Genomic DNA, 11,885 nt, shown 5'->3' on the forward strand with positions numbered 1-11,885 from the left:
CAGGGGCACCAACTGCCCGTGGACGACTGGGCTGTGCCGTGGGCTTCCCCTCTCGCCCGCCCCGTTGGGACAGGGCGGGCGCTTTCCCGGCAGACGGCGAGGCCGAGCCGCTGGCCCCATCCTTGCCCGCCCTGCAGGCAGCAGGGCAGGCGCACCAATTGCCCGTGGCCGGCTGGGCAGTGCCGCGGGCTTCCCCTCTCGCCCACCCCGTTCGAGCGGGCTCAATTCTTAGCATTAAACCTAAGATCTAGTTTTGGGGAAGCAGTGTAGGTAACCCTGTTAAGCGCTGTTAAACCCCACTGATTTTCCTGCAAAGAACTAAAGCGCGATCCTTTACCTGGGAGTAAGCTCGGTTGCTGGCAATGGGCCTTGCTTCTCAGTAAACCCTCCTAGGGTCGTGATTCACCTATTGGAAGAGTTGCATGGTTGCTTCAAAGCAAAGCCACTGACTACCACCAAGCTTACTTCCGAGTAACACGCACCTCGGAGCCAACCATTTTTTCTAAACTAAAATCTCAGTATTCAGGTTAAATTGCTATGTTGGCACTTTGCGATAAATAAGTGGGTTTTGGGTTGCAATCTGGGCACTCGGTCTCGAAAAGGCTCACCATCACTGATATAAGAGAATTTGCCCAGTCATAGAAGTGTGATATTGTACACAATAAATAAATCTCCCAAGAAGTATATTGCAAAAGTAAGACTTACATTTATTCAAGCAGATTCAACTCACATTCATTGTGCAGTGGAAGGGAGAGAGAGAGAAGACTAATCTAAAGAGTACTTTCTCACAAGCGGCCAGATAATCTGGCATCATGTGTACGGGACACTATTTTTCAACGCAAGAGACCTGTGGAGACATGTCACTCCTTTCAGAGCCCTGCAGAGAATGGAAGGAACAAAGAACACAAAGAAAGGGAAGGGGTCAGACTGCAGATCCCAGTTTAAGACAAATAGAGAGGCAGTCAATTCAAGGAGATAACACTTATACCCACTTAGAGTGATGCAGCACCCCCCAGTGTCCAGGAATGCAGAGTAGTTCACTTTGAATGCACAGATAACACATACTCTGGAAATCTTGGTCTTCAAGGTGCTACTGGACTCAAATCCAGCTGTTTCAATGAAGACCAACATGGCTACCTTTCGAAACTATCTTCACAATCCTGGGATCAGAGACTGTTGCTGGTGCAATGTAAGTTTCTTGAAAACTCCAGCGTTCAGTTTCAATAAAAATTCCCCACCGTGTTCCTAGCTGCCTCTCATGGGAAGCAGAAGTCATCTGAAGCACAGCATCCTTTTCCGGTTTAAGCTGGAGGGTTTTAAATAGCTTCCTGCTCCCCCCCCCCCCCCCAAGTTGGGCTCTGGTTTCTGACACCATCAAATAAGAAATGTTGATGAGACACAATCAAAGTGTAGATGGCTTGACGTGTTGCTTACTCAGCTCATAACCCTTAATCCCTGCTGGTTGGATACGAATTTTGTATGAGATGTTAATGTGTATTAGATTACAGTTGAAGAGGCAATTCAATAAATGCTCTAGAAATGATTTGGGGTAGGGGGGGTGGGATGGGGAGAGCCAGGGTATTAAAAAGAAAAAGCATTAAAAGGTAGCTGCCAGCATGTTAATAAATGAGGCTGTACTTTTGTGAGTCCTTACTTGGGAATAAATCCAATTGGTGAGTTTTACCTGAAAGTATGTATGGCTAGGATTTGAGTTGTGGATCTCATTAAAATTGTGTGTGTGTGTGTGTGTGTGTGTGTGTGTGTGTATATATACACACGCACACACACACACACACACATATACACACACACATATGTATATGTATGTGTGTATATATAACATTTATTCAAGCAGAATCAACTCACATTCAGCTTGCAAAGGAGAGAGAGAAAAGACTAATCTAAAGAGTACTTTATGTATATACGTCTCTCTCTCTCTACACACACACACATATATACACACACATATACACACACATATATACACACACAAATACACACACATACACAATATCTATCTATCTATCTATCTATCTATCTATCTATCTATCTATCTATCTATCTATCTATCTATCTATCTATCTATCTATCTATCTATCTATCTATCTATCTATCTATCTAACCTGCTTCATGCAGCTGTCATTTCAGGTCAAGTAGCACAGGAACTGTTGTCAAGGAAACGGGCAAGACATGACTTTTTCTAGTAAGCAAGTCATTTGGTTTGGTCTCCTGACATTAGCTGCCTCAGTGATTTTAATTTTTGCAGGTTCCACCTGCTCTCCCCCGCCCCTCGCCGATTCCTTTTCAGTGCATATTCCCTAGAGAGGTTTGGATATGATAAAATACCTTTTCCCACTCTACAGATATGACTGTAAAGTAGCATTTCCTCCCACTGGTTTGGAACATTGACTTTTTTTGCCCAGCACGTACATAGATGTTTTAGAGAGTAGCTAGCTGTGTTGCTTTGCAGTAGAATGGTTAGGTTTGAGTCCAGTAGCATACGAAACCTCTCATAACTTCTGACTAGGGCCCTTTCCCCACTTACCTTAAGCCCCACCCTACTTTCCTCAAGTAGCGTGGGGTCCCGGGGCACTCCCCACTACAGGGGCGGTGACAACACACCCGCCCCGATGCTGCCGCTCTCGCACCCCCTCAGCGCGCGGCATCCCTGGCGCTCCTCGAAACGGCGCCTTCTGATGACCCTGCACAGAGCGCGGGGTCGTGGGGACGCTCGGGCGCTCGCCAGAGATGCCGCGCGCTGAGAGTAGCGCGCAGCAAAGGTAAGTGGGGAAACGCCCTAGGATAAAAAGACTCAGCTGTCCATTCTTAATGGTGTCTGATGAAGGGAACTTTGATTCTTGAAAGCTTATACTTGTTGATCTCTAAGGCGCAAGTGGAACTTGAATATAAGGCCAATTACCCACAGCAGCTGTCTCCCTCCCTTGCCCCACCCTGGCACAAAAAGCCACTCCAGAAGAGCTCTCTCTTTCCCAGGGGAAAGTGAGAAGCATGCTTGGGACAAGAGGAAGAGTGTCAGGACAAGATTCCTTGCCCTGACATGCTTCCGGTCCCACCGAGCGCCTCAGTTGCGGTGCGTAATCGGCATGAGTGTCTTTCAGACACATTTCTGGTTTAACTCTAAAGCCCTGAACCAAAGCCTGGGAGGATTGTAATTAAGTCAATTTGGTTTAAAGAGTCAGAAATCCACCTCACAGAAAGACAAAGACTGTCAGGGGGAAAAAAATGGGCCAAGCCACATTGTGAGGTATAAATGGAAATTATAACAGAAGTAGCCAACGGTCTGCCCGAAACCAAACTGCCAGCCACGCTGCATTTGGTTACCAGTAAAGCAAGTGCAATTAAGCACTGGTACAAGTCATTAAGTTATTGGACTGAGTAATTGATTGAATACAGTATAGATCCGTTGGCTGGCTGGCTGCGTCATGGGCACAAATGAATTTTGCTATAAAAGAGCTATGAGAGTAACTCTTTGAAATTGAAGGATATACATCATCAATGACTCTAATGCAGTGGTGGCAAACCTATGGCACGGGTGCCAGAGGTGGCACTCAGAACCCTCTCTGTGGGCACACGTGCACAGAGTTCGTCATGGGGGGGCGGAAAATCCCCCCCACACACACACATCTAGGCTGGCCTGGGCCGCTGGGCATGACGTGTAGGTAACCCTGTTAAGTGCTGTTAAACCCCACTGATTTTCATGGGAAGAACTAAAGTGCGATCCTTTACCTGGGAGTAAGCTCAGTTGCTGGTAATGGGGTTTGCTTCTAAACCCTCCTAGGGTCATGATTCACCCATTTGAAGCGTTGCATGGTTGCTTCAAAGCAAAGCTACCGACTATCACCAAGCTTACTCCCAAGTAATGTGTGCCTCGGAGCCAACCGCTTTTACTAAACTAAAACCTCAGTATTCAGGTTGAATTGCCATGTTGGCACTTTGCGATAAATAAGTGGGTTTGGGGTTGCAGTTTGGGCACTCGGTCTCGAAAAGGTTCGCCATAAATGCTCTAATGAGTAAGAATGGAGATGCCACAGAGATTTAACTAATGTAGGAAGCAACCCTGCCCCCCCCCCCCGCCCTCCTATCCCACTTTAAAGAATGTTTTCCCTCCATTTTATTCATACCACACTTTACAATCTGGCAACTGATGCACTGCAAATGTGCAATTTGGGACACTCTTAGAGAATCACAGCAAACACACACCCCAGAACACAAAAACACACTAAAGAGGTTAGTGAAGGATCCAGAATGGACTGGAAAATGAAAAATACCGACGTTGTAGAATTTCATAGAAGCAGGAGGCACAGAGAATTGGTTAGTGCTAAGAGGGATTTGGGAAAGAATAAAGGTTTCAAGAATAAAAGGGGAATGTATAATGGCACAATGCCTGAAAGGCTATGAGAAAGATTTTTAAAAAGATCCTAGGTTTCATATGCAATTGTATGATAAAGAATTCATGAAAAGAGTTTTAAGACAAAAATGGGAGAAGGAAGAAGTGTTAGACAATGAAAAAATAGAACGCATATTGGAAAGTATAAATAATATAAAAATAGAAAAGTATGCAGAGGTGGAAAGAAAAATAATACTTAAATGGTATAGAGCTCCAATACAACTAGGTCACATGATTAGAGAACTTAGTCCAAAATGTTGGCACTATGGAGATCTGGGGGCATATTACACTCATATGTGGATTGAATGTAAAGAGGTAAAAAAATTGGGAAAAATATTATTGTATATAGAGAAAATTGTGAAGATTAAAATAGCTTTCAACAAAGGTTTGCTGTCTACAGGAATGATTGAGGAGAATAGAATAGATAAAAATATGGTTTAATGTATAAAAGGATGATAAGAGCTGCACATGCAGTAATAGCATTGGGATGGAAAGATAAGAAGAAACGGACTATTTTGAAATGGCTTGAGTATATATGGGAACAAATACAACTGGACATGTTTGAAATAATGGCAAGAAATAATTTATGGCAAGAGAAACAGAGAGACATTTTGAAGATCTGGTCACAATTTATGGACTGGATGAAAGACACTGGAGTCAAAGAAGAAATATGGGAGAAGAGAGTACAAAGAATGAACTTATTGCTGCTTACTTAAATAAATGAGAAAGAAAACTGAGGGGTGAGGGGAAAAGGGAAGGGAAGTACGGTTTGCAATATGTCAACAAGAATGCATATATTGTATAAATGTACTGAAATTACAAACTATACAATAAAAAAATAAAAAACAGAAAAATGAAAATGAAAAATACCCTGGAAGTCCAACCAAGCAGAGGCGGAGCTTCAATGGGGCAATCTGGGAACAAACACCCGGGCGGCCATCTACCAGTCACAGGGGGGAATCACCCCCCCCACACACACACACACCAAGCTGCTGAGCCCCGACTCCCCACCCTGCAGGCCAGCTCCTGCTTTCCCCAGTCTCTGCCCGTACAAGCCAGCACTTCAGGGACCCACTGAAATCAGCGGTACCAACAATGGACATTGGTTCACCCTTTGCTGCATCCCACAAAATGGCAGCATAGTAGGAGGAGACAGTTGGTGAGCTGACGCCAGCGACAAATGAAAGAGCTGAACCGAGCAGCCCCTGGAGGGATGGCCAGAGCTGATGGGCTCAGCCCTCTAGGACTTGTGGTCCACTAGATGGCCAACCAACCCCTGTGAAAGACTGCCAGTCTTGTAACGTTTATGGGTTTTAGAAGAAGAGTTTGGAGTTATACTCCACTTTTCTCAACTGTAAGGAGCACCAAAGCGGCTCCTTCCTCTCCCCACAACAGAAATCTTGGTCCGTTCCGCACAGCACAAAAAAGACTTTTGTGGGACATCTTAAAAAGAGGCGACTGCCTCTTTTCACTCCACACACCCAAAATAAGACATCCAGGAGATGTCATAAAAAGAGGTGGCTTCTGGTGTGCTTTCCAGACAGCAAAGGCATCGGAGGGGCGGGGGATAAACTATTTCCCGCCCAACTGTTTTGCTCTCTGGTCAGTTTCAGCTGGCACCTGACATTTTGTGTGTAGCTGAAGGAATTCTGCAGAAGCAGTTCCCCTGACTTCAGAGGTTTGGTTCATCTAGTCCTGAACATGAGTGCCCAGGGGTATTTAAAAAAATTATACCTCGCTGTTCATATTGTAAGGAAACTGCGGAGTGGGCATTGTTGTGACATAGGGGCTTTCCCCACTACAGAAGGGAGCTAAGGTCGACTTGGTTCCCTTCAGTGGAGGGCGATTCCCGGCTGTCCCCACAGCAACTGAGTTGGCCCCCTGGAACCAAGCTAAGTGGGCGGGATCATCTTGGTGCCTGTTTCACTCCTCGATCGTGATTGGCGCTTGTGTTACGTCGGGAAACGGGAGCGTTCTTTTTTTTACAGTTTTTACAGTTTACAGTTTACAGTTACATGCGCTTTCTGTCTGCCACAACTCTCCCGTTCTGCGCATGCCACAAAAGCGGCTCGTGATTGGTTGAACGGATGAGGTGTCGTTTCGATGCTTCCCCACTTCGAAGCTTTGAAGCGGTAGCGACCTTATTCTGGCAGAAAAGTGTAGTTCATAACTGCGACAAGGATGTCGCAGTTCTGAGGGGGGGGGACCTGAGACAAAACAATGTTGAGCTCGGTGGCAGTGGGGATTCACTGAGGCGAACCTAGGTAGAAACCAGTTCAACTCTGTCAGTGGGGAAAGCCCCCTACAGGCTACCAGGGTTTCTCAACTGTTTCTCTAGTTCCAATTCCACTTCCACTACCATATCAAATGGTGCTGACAGGTCTAATGGAAGCCACAGGAAAGGATTGCCCATATCCAGTTTTAGCTACAGATAATTCCATAAGGCCGATAGAGCAAATTCAGTCTCAGAACCTTGCCTGGGGCTAGATGGAAAGGAATCACTCGGGGCTGAGATAAAGAGAAGCGAACAGACTTATCTCCAGCCCACTGATAATCTTTTAAGTATCAATAAAATTTTGGCCCACCATGCAATGCAGAACACTAAGTCTGTGTTCTTCATCTGTTAACCCCAGAATCCCCCCCCCAATATTTTAAACGAACACAGATCCTCAGGTCTTGCACAGCCAGAAGTACAGAGAGAATCGTCTTTGATGTCACACCAGAGAATCACAGCCAGGATATCTGCAATCAGTAGGCCGGAGCATGAGGAAGCAGCCTTCCTCTCATGGGGACTCTAACACATCCGAATCGCAGCTCTTTTCTGTGTCTTGCCAAAGGTCCCATGTGCCCTGGCCATGATTAACAACTAAAGTTTGCAGAACAATAACTTAGCACACCAGACCACTTGAGAATCTCCCTTGCAAACAGATGCTTGTCCAGAAAATAAACAGAGCACTTAATCAGGCAGAATATCCTCATCGTTGGATCTGTCAAGACTGGGCATTAGTTACTCAGGAGAGCCAGCGAGGTGTAGTGGTTAAGAGCAACTGGACTTTAATCTGGAGAACCGGGTTTGATTCTCCACTTCTCCACCTGAGTCGCTGAAGCTTATCTGGTGCAGTAAATAAATATCTCAGATCTGGTTGTTTCCCCACTTTATAAAAAAACATCAAGGCACACCGCACTCCTTTGATGCGGGGCTTTTGAGCGCGAGGTCTGACTCCCCACCGCACCTTGTCCCTGTCAGAAATCTGAACTCGGCAGGTGCGAGTTCAGTCATACAACACTTCCCACACCCGTGCATTCAGTGGTCATCGGCAGGGAGCTCCTCTGTCCCAATTGGTTGGAGCGCCGTTTTGTGGGTGGAACTTTGTAAAAAAACCCTGCAATTGTTGTCGAAACGTCGACATGTGCAGTCGTCATCGCAAATTGGACCAATGCTTTCCCCCCTTTATTTAAAAAATTGTCTCCCGTGACGCGGCATGAAATTTCTCGGAACACGGAAGTGCCCGCTTTCTCTTCTCTTCCATTTCTATGTGAAACCAAGTGGGAAGAACGCGGAAGTGCCCGCTTTCTCTTCCCCTCCATTTCATTGAGAAACCCAGCGGACGAACGATGATTCTTCAGTCACAATTAACAAATTAGTCGAGTCCGCGTGCGCTCAAAGCTACGTGCAGACGGGTGATTTCCTGGTAAAAAATAGCAGAAGGAAATGCTGCGTGCGCATTGCGCACGCCCCGCAGTGCCCTGATTGGTCCACATCACGATGTGCGGCAGGAAATTCAAACCCGCAGTGACCCCCGGCTTCCCCACTGCCTCGCTCTCCCCGATGACTGTGGGTTTTTCAGAAATGTTGCTCGACCATCCAGGGGTTGACATGACGTGCGCTGAGGAGGACAGACAGCAGCAGAGTCGGGGGCGCTGCGTTGCTGCCGCTCAGGTAGTGGGGAATGCAGCAGGCCCCCGGTTTATTTGCCGCAACTACCGCGCAACGAAAGGTGAGTGGGGAAAATTGTCCCCACTCTCCTCCTCTCAGCCCTGCCCTGCCAGGCTGCTCCTTCAACCGGCGGAGCCTCCGCTGGCCGAAGGAGCACCCTGGCTGGGCCACCTCCGAGCGCCCCTCAGCTGTCTCCTGCCACCTAAGGTAAGTGGAATGTGGGGGAGTACAGGTGTGGGTGGGTTGGGGGCCCTGGAGCAGGTGTTGCCCCAGGCACCCCCCCCCCCCAAACACACACCTCTGCCTAGGGGAGAGTAGAACATGAAACACAACAGAAAAAATTGTGTTTCCTTTTGATAAGGATTGCAGGGGGGTGAACTTCCTAGCAAAAATTAAAGTCACTCAGGCTGTCAGTGTCAAGGGACCCAACCAAATAAATTGCTTACTCGAAAAGTCATGTTTTCCTGGTTTCCGTGACAACCATCCCCATGGTACTTGACCTGAAATGACACCGGCAGCAATAAGGTTGGCCAGATTGGTTTTATATACACCCAAATAATTCTAATGAGATTCATAGCCCGAATCCTAGCCGTACTTAAATGTCAAGTAAGACCCATCAAAGGGATTTTCTCCTAAGTTAAGCGCTTACGGAATTACAGCCTCATTTAATAACATTCTGGGCAGCTACTTTTTTAATACCGTTACTTTTTAATACCTTGGCTTCGCGCACACGCCCCCCACCCCCCACCCCCAAAAGCAATTTCTAGAGCGTTTATTGAATAGCCTCTTCAATTGTAATCTAATGCCCATTAACATCTCATACAAAATTCATATCCTACCAGCTGGGATTAAGGTTTATGAGCCGAGTAAGCAACGCATCAAGCCATCAACGCTGTTATCATGTCTTATCAACATTTCTTATTTGATGATCTCAGAAACCGGAGCCCAACTTTGAGGGAAGGGCAGGAAGCGATTTAAAGCCCCCCAGCTTAAAGCAGGAAATGGATGCTGTGTTTCAGATGACTTTGGTTTCCCACGAGAGGCCACTGGGAACGAGATGGGGAATTTTTTGGTTTATTAAAAGGGAAACTTGAGGTTTTCACGTTCCTTATGTTGTATCGGCAGCTGGCATGGGATCTCAGAAATGGGACATGAGTCTCTTTAGGAATGTGCGGTTAGCTTCTTAGTCGGCAAACAAAACAAGGCTGTGGCATTAACCTTTGTCCATGACAACTTTATGTTGTAATAACCAGACTAAAACAAACTCTTCTCCTTCACATTCCATGGTTCCCTGCATAATTGTGAAGTAAACAAAGTCTTGTCGAAGGCTTTCACGGCTGGAATCACTGGGGTGCTGTGTGGTTTCCGGGCTGTATGGCCATGTTCTAGCAGCATTCTCTCCTGACGTTTCACCTGCATCTGTGGCTGGCATCTTCAGAGGATCTATGGCTGGCATCTTCAGATAAACAAAGTCTGTTCCTCCATGGCATATTTACCACTGTCAGGCACTGCGCCTGGTGATTGGGTGGCATTCCTAGATTAAGGGTTTTACAACAATTTACATTGACAGGGATGGCATCTGGGTGATAGAAGGGTACTTTCACTTCAGTGTAATTTTTGCAAGATATATGTAACCAGCCTGCTCTCAGGGGCGGAGCGAGGGGGAACTGTGCCCGGGGCATGCGTGCACCCCATGCCCCTGCCATACCCCCGTCTGTTCCTGCCCCGCCCTGGAATGCCCTGAAACGCCCTCACTATGCCCCTGCCATGCCCTTGATATTTGTTCCTGAGATCAAATAAGCCTGAGCCATTTCGATCAGGATCCCCATGTGAATTAGTAGCTCCTAATTCAAGTTTATGAATGCAATGTTCTTCTAGAGAGCCAGCGTAGTGTAGTGGTTAAGAGCAGTTGCACTCTAATCTGGAGAACCAGGTTTGATTCCCCACTCTGCCATTTGAGCTGTGGAGGCTTATCTGGTGAACCAGATTAGCTTGTGCACTCCAACACGTGCAAAGATGGGTGGCCTTGGGTTAGTCACAGTTCTTCGGAGCTCTCACAGCTTCACCCACCTCACAGGGTGTTTGTTGTGGGAGGGGGGAGTAGGGAAAGGAAATTGTAAACCCCCTTGAGTCTCCTTACAAAAGTGAAAGGGAGGATATAAATCCAAACTCTTCTTCTAGGAGCAGCAGTGGCATAGGAGGTTAAGAGCTCGTGTATCTGATCTGGAGGAACCGGGTTTGATTCTCCACTCTGCCGCCTGAGCTGTGGAGGCTTATCTGGGGAATTCAGATTAGCCTGTATACTCCCACACATGCCAGCTGGGTGACCTTGGGCTAGTCACAGCTCTTCTGAGCTCTCTCAGTCCCACCTACCTCACAGGGTGTTTGTTGTGAGGGGGGAAGGGCAAGGAGATTGTAAGCCTCTTTGAGTCTCCTACAGGAGAGAAAGGGGGATATAAATCCAAACTCTTCTTCTTCTTCTTTTTGATGTGGTCATCACAACCAAAGCACTGCTATGAACTGGATTACCTGGTCTTCATTGCAAGTCCTGTCTATATTTCACCTCCTGGTGTTTTTCCTCAAGTCTTCAAAATGGAATAGGTTGTTTGGAGGTTCTAGCAGAGGAGTGCAGCTATCGTATACCCTTGACCGAAGATCGGCACACTCCTTCTATCTGGGATGGTCGTCTTCTTTCACCGAGCGCGCAGCTTCGGGAGGGACGCACATGGAGAGGTGAGGGAGGTAGGGGACACCTGCCTAGCCAGCCAGATCAGCCGAATCAACCCTGGCAATCAATGGGGTGACAGATGTCGCAGCCAGATCGCCCTCACATCCAATGGAATAGGTTCTTTGCATGTACCACAATACACCAAGATATGTATATAACACATGCATAGATTCTTAAAGTACTGGCTCTTTAAGAACAAATTTGGCATCTTTAATTCTACTACTAACATTGCCTAATGGAGTCATTCTTGCATTGATTTTAAATCAAATCTTGAACCATTAGTTACAGCTCATCCAGTGTTCATTTTGGCCTAGATGTGTGGGATTTGTTTTCTTTCCAAGCTAATACTAAAATGGACCAAAGAGGTCAACACAAGTTTGCTTTCTCTGCCGGGAAACTGCACGTTCCAAATGATTTGCTGTAAATGAATTGGCTTCCTTATAGAGACTGTCAGCCCCTAGTCAACTGTTTTACATGGTGTATATCCTGTGAGCAAAGCCATAGACATCCTGGTGTATCAAAAGTATTTTTTTTAAAGTTATGCTTGGAATCATATTGTTCATTTTAGCCCTATGACTCATCATAAGAAACTATACAGTCAGTACTGGACTCCTGACACCAGACGTGACCAGAAAAAAAATATATCTGAGATTCCAGTTATGGGATGTTGGGTTTTTGTGTGAATCATGTGTCATCATTTTTTACTTTTAATTATGGCTCAGGGGCCTCTCTGGACCTCTGACAGGGTCTGATTTGAAATTTTGCAGAACTATCTGGTATAATTGGAGCCTTTAAAGATCTCTCCCACCCCC

General features: G+C 46.4%; 1 long non-coding RNA gene across 1 annotated transcript; it reads left to right on the plus strand.

The window, feature by feature from the left end:
* The first annotated feature begins 10,776 nt into the window (after positions 1–10,776).
* On the plus strand, positions 10,777–11,885 carry LOC125440064. The gene is made up of 2 exons (XR_007245627.1): positions 10,777–10,946; positions 11,191–11,885. It is a non-coding gene; the product is annotated as an uncharacterized LOC125440064 (long non-coding RNA).

This window comes from Sphaerodactylus townsendi, linkage group LG10 (genome assembly GCF_021028975.2).
Source record: "Sphaerodactylus townsendi isolate TG3544 linkage group LG10, MPM_Stown_v2.3, whole genome shotgun sequence".
Lineage (NCBI taxonomy): Eukaryota > Metazoa > Chordata > Lepidosauria > Squamata > Sphaerodactylidae > Sphaerodactylus > Sphaerodactylus townsendi.